Genomic DNA, 6,000 nt, shown 5'->3' with positions numbered 1-6,000 from the left:
TCTTTTAACATTCTTTAAATATTCATTTGTCATAATTGTGTACTAATTTGATGCTATTTAAAATTTGAATTCATCAATGCTTTTTTTTATGGGAAGAAGAGCTCACGGTGGACGGTTGGTTTCTATCTTTTTTAATGTTTCTATTTATTTACTATCAATAAATGTATTGATTGATGATAATAAAAAAATATGACTTCTTTTTTTAGGAAAATTTAACTTTTAACAAAAAATATATATATACATATTTATTTTGATTATTTATTCTTAACTTTATGTTAAAATATTTATTTAGATAAATAGATTTTTTTTTATCAATTTAAAAATTAATTGAAAATAAAAAAATCTAAAAAATAAATAAACAATAAGTGTGGATATTATAATCATCATTTTATTTTAATTATTTTAAAAATTAATAAATAAATAAATAGGAAGAAAAGAAATAAATTTTGTATGAAGATATTTTATGTTTTATTTTGATTTTTGTCTATTATTTTATTTTAGTTCTAAAAAAGGAGGAATAATTTAAAAAATGGTAATAAAATATAACAAAAATGATAACTTGGAAAAAAGAGTGGAGTTGTTTTTTTTAATTATTATTTCATTTTAAAAAGTTTATATATATTTATGTGATTAATGCTTACATTTATAATTCCCTTATAAAAAAACATATAAAAAAATAAAAATCAAGTGCAATAATGTCTATAAAAAATAAAATAATTTTACTTTTATTTTATTAGTTTTTATTTATTTAAACCTTTATATCTATTTTTATCTATTTTCTAGTAGAAACTTGGACTTTTTCTTCATATGTATTTTAATTTTTAGTGTATGTTTAGAAGTTTTCTTTTATTATTTCTTTTAAAATAAAATTAAAAAAATCATAAAAATCATAATAATAAAATCATAAAAATTTCATTACATTTTTTTGTACCTTTTTGTTTAGTATTAATATTTATTTTATTTAATTATTTTAAATAATTTATTTATTTGGTCATCATTAATAAATTATTTCTTGCTAGTATTAAATTGGATAATATAATTAGTTAATTTATAAATATTTTTTTTATTCATTTTAGTATTAAATTAAATTTTTTATTTATTTATATATTGGTTGCAAATTAAATAAATGACTATATGATGATATTGATCTAATAAATAGAAAAATAAATCTTGGTCCAATACCAAGTATTTTCTAAATCCGATTAAGTTGTTTCTTATACTGATTCAAACATCTTATCATTTAAGTCAAACTAAAAAAATTCAAAACAAACACGAAAGAAGAGGACTGTTGAAATCTAGCATTCCGGTGAGAACCCTCGAATGATCGGTCCCAGGCCTCGCATTTTGGGTTAACCGTTCATTCTTTTCTTTTGTCCCTAAAACACTTTAATTAACTTGGACAAAATAAGATTGTTGGGATCAAGCATCTTGGTGCAACTCTTTAAACAAATGATTCTTATCAAGCGTTCGTTGTCCATCAAACAATTTTCTCAATTAATTCGAATGAAAAAGGACTATTGTAATCTAGCATTCTGGTGGAACCCCGAATGATTGATCCCGAGGCTTATGTCTCGTTCTCATCAAATGTTCGTCATTCACCTATAAAAAATATCCAACCAATCAAACTATTTTTTCGCCGCCGTGCGATCTTAATACTTCAAGGTATGTGATGAAGTATTGACATCAAGATCAATTGTTTCAAAGATCTTGAGTTCATTGGCTCCAAAGTTCCATCACGTGGTAGTAGCCATAGAAGATTCAAAAGATTTATCAGCATTGGTAAAGGAATAACTTCAAGGGACGCTTGAACCTCATGAACAAAGAATGACTGAAAGAGCTACAAGCAAGTTGAAAAGTGATGTGGCTCAACCAGCAAGAGAAAAGAAAGGCAAAGGAAAATGGGTCGACAACAAAGGTAAAAGGGGCTACAATGATTTGAATAGTCGAAATTATCAATAAGGAGGTTGGTCGAACCAGAGAAGAACCTCATACCAAAGCAACCAAAGAGGTGATGGTGCAGGTAGAGGAAAAGGTGGTGGTCGAAAACCTAACAAAAGTCACATTCAGTGTTTCAATTGTCAGAAGTATGGTCACTACTCAAGTGATTTTCTCCTGAAAAACAAAAGAATCAAGATAATGATGCAAAGTTTGCAAAGCATGAAGAATAAGAGATGTTGTTGATGGTCACAACAAGAGATGAAGAAAGAATCCAGGAGCAATGTTACTTGGACTCAAGATGCTCATCACACATAACTGAGAGGAAAGATTGGTTTGTCAACATGAAACCCTTAATGAAGAACATGGTAAAATTTGCAAATGACAATACTCTAGCAGTTGAAGGTATTGGTGATGTTGTGATTATGAGAAAAGATGGCAAAAGGTCAGTAATTTCCAATGTACTGTACATACCAGACATGAAAAGTAATTTTCTCAGCATATGGCAGTTGGTCGAAAAAAACTACTAAATATCGACCGAAGACAAGATGATGAGAGTTCTCGAATCAGGTGGAAGGTTAGTCTTGAAGGCACTTATGTCTCGGAATAGAACCTTTAGGATTGAAATTAATATGATGGGGCACAAATGCCTTGCAACTGCAGCTATCAAAGATGAATGGATATGGCACTATAGACTTGGTTATCTCAATTTCAAAGACATCAGAGATCTGAAAAAAAGAAATATGGTTTCAGGGTTACAAGAAATTGACGTTCCAAATGAAGTGTGTGAAGAATGTGTGCAGGCGAAGCAACACAAGAACAACTTTAGCAAGGACGCAAGAAGCAAGTCGAAGGAAATCCTTGAATTCATATACCCTAATGTGTGTGGTCCTATCCAAGTGGATTCAATTGGAGTTAACATATACTTTACAAGCGCAATCAGAAAGATACAAAGAATTCTCATCATCTTCAACCTTTCTTGATGCATTCATCAACTACGCATAGTCATTTTTTATTATTTGTTTGCAATAATAGATTCATAAGGTCCAATTTAGGTTTGTGTAATCAAATTGGGTTGAGGTTTTCTTTGGGGGTTTCAAGGATAAAACCTTTAGGGTTTTGACTCCAAGATCAAGGGTTGATTTATAGGTTTTTTCATAAGTCTTGTCAACTTGGATTCAGCCGAGCGAAGCTTTGAAGAACGGGGGTTCTTGCAAAGGAGTAGTGGTAGTCGGAGGATTAATTGAAAGGCTTGAGACAAGATTTTGCAATTTGTATTCATCCGAGTGAAAGTTTTGAAAAATTGAAGGTGCAGTCAAAGAAGTAGCGGTAGCCGGAGGATCATGTTGGAGATCTTGTGTGACTTGATCTTGCTAAGATCAAGGGTAGAGAAGGAGCTAGGAGCAACACCAAACATAGGGTTTGGGGTTTGGATTTCTACTACTTCTCTTGTAAATTGATATTGCATAGGTTAATTACAATATCTTAATTCGATTTTGAATTGAGGGTAGACGTACCCATAGTGAGGACAATTGAGGATTTGCCTAAATAAATCTCGGTATTCTCTCTTTCTCTCTTTATCTTAAATTTCTTTTTAGATTTTGATCACACTTAGTGTCTAATTTGAAATTTTTAAAATTTTGTTTGTGTTGAAGTGTTTAAAACTGTTTGAGTAAAACCATTGCAAATGATTTGTTGTAACTTCAACACAAAGAGAATCAAGCTTGGTGTATTGCACACCAAGTGTTTGATAAAATTATTGCACACCAAGTGTTTGACAAAATTTCTTTGTCTAGTTTATTTTTACTTCTCATTAGAAATTGTTTATCTTAAGTGTGTTTTATATTCAAACAAACTATATTTAACTTGTTGATTGAATTTTCTCATCTTTAGCATACTTTATATTACGATTCTTACACATATCTGATCCTGCCAATAACGGTTCGGATAGACGAGATTCGATCCAAATTCGTTTCCGCTTGCCATAGAAAATTATCTTTCAAAATAGAATTTTAATAAGAAATTTTCATTAGGCGATCTATTCACCCCCCCCTTCTAGATCGTTGCCCTCGTCTAACATTAACTTCGCACGCATTACAATCGTTGTGTTTTGAATATCATAATAAATCTTAGCTCGTGTGATCCAAGCCAGAAGATTAACACCTTCAAACAATGGAAACTTCACCTTCTTTCCAGAAAGATGAGATTCTTCTTACGATGATTCCCCAACAAAGTGCTCACTAAACTAAGTCACTCTCATATGAATGGTTCACTTGCTCAATTCACTTAGAACTTAACCTTGTTGTTGCATTTGTTGAGCTAATGATCACAACTTATCTTTCAAGTAACCCATATGAATTTACAAAGCATCAATTTGGTCTCCCATTTGAGAATGACATCGTATCTACCATCGTCAAAGAGTGATGGTTACTGATACGACAAGTCAGACCAATTAATGGGTTATTGTATGAATATATGAATAAAAGATGAAAATATAAGTATAACAATGAAAAATAAATGTAATTGTATAGATAAGAATGTACAATTAAAATAATTAATAAATAAATGCAGTAACAAATTGATAGTGGAACTACCAATTCCTCAATGCACGCAGTGCTCCCTAATCACCAAAAGTGACCCCACAATTCTAACAGAATTCTTAGTTAAGTTTCTCTCTCTCTCCCTCCCTCTCTATATAGGCATTCGTTTCACGCACTCCATGCATTAAATAGCCACGTCATTATTCTTTACTCATTTCCCCATCTTCCTAGAGTAAATTCTCCATATTCTCGGTTTAGGCCCAAGGTCAAGGCCCACTCCGTGATCCATATTTTTATCAATACCTTCCTCCTTAGAAATAACCTTGTCCTAAACTCTGGAAACTGACCACGCGGAAAACCATCATCTTTCCAAGTTACAATATTCAGTGACCATGCAGAAAACCATCATCTTTCCAAGTTACAATATTCAGAGGCCTATTATTCCATTTGATCAAACTCTGACGCACATCCACACCCCCTGCATAGTCACTCTAGACCCCATCACCTTATCTGGATACACATCAACAACATTTGTTATCTCTATCTCTTTAGGAAGCTCACCTTGAACTTGATACTCCCAAATGGCCTTCTTAAGCAAGGAAACGTGAAACATCAGGTGAATCCCTAATTGCTTGGGAAATTGCGGCCTATAAGCCACCTCTCCCACTTTGGACAACACCTTAAAAGGTCCCTAAAAGTGAGCAACTAGATTTTGGTTGGTGTTATTCTCAACTGAATGTTGTTTGTGAGGACGAAGTTTTAAGAAAATCCATTCACCTACCGCAAAACTCAAGTCTCTTCTCTTGTTGTTAGCATAACTTGCATTTGTTCTTGAGTTTGTTCAAGATGTAATTTGAGTTTTTTGAGAGCCTCAACTCTAGAGCCATAACAAAAACTTTAGTCTCATTGTTCAAGAACCTAAATAGACTAGAAAGCTGTCTACCATAAAACACATCAAAATGAGTCTTACCAATAGACATGTGGTATGTGGTGTTATACCAGAATTTAGCCCACGAGATCCAATTTGACCAAGTTTTTGGTTGTTCAGAAGCAAAGCTTCGTAAATAGCTCTCCAAGCACTTATTAATCACTTCTATCAGCCCATCTATTTCAGCATGATGATATTCAGAACTCATCTATAACTTTGTAAAATATCTTGTCTGATACAAAACCTCAATTTAGCATCAGGGTGCATTTGTAATTCCTGAACCAGTTTCCAAATTTGATAGTCATTGGTTACCTCATCTAAAAGTTTCTTACTATCCACCTACAAAGGATACAAAACCATGATAGTCATTTCAACTTCATCATAACATCTGGGAAGAGCATCTGTTGCTTTATTTTCCAGGTCGGGTTTGTATTTAACTTCAAAGTGGTAGCCAAGTAATTTGGCTAACCAATATTTTTGATCTAGAGATGTCACCCTCTGCTGCAAAAAATGTTTTAGATTTTTGTGATTAGTATATACTCTGAATTGGTTACCCATTTAGTGCCTCAGTGATGAATACATAAAACCAAAGCCATT

Source organism: Lathyrus oleraceus, chromosome 6 (assembly GCF_024323335.1).
Source record: "Lathyrus oleraceus cultivar Zhongwan6 chromosome 6, CAAS_Psat_ZW6_1.0, whole genome shotgun sequence".
NCBI classification, from domain to species: Eukaryota; Viridiplantae; Streptophyta; class Magnoliopsida; order Fabales; family Fabaceae; genus Lathyrus; species Lathyrus oleraceus.
The sequence above is the reverse complement of the archived record's forward strand: the minus strand, read 5'-3'. Positions refer to the sequence as shown.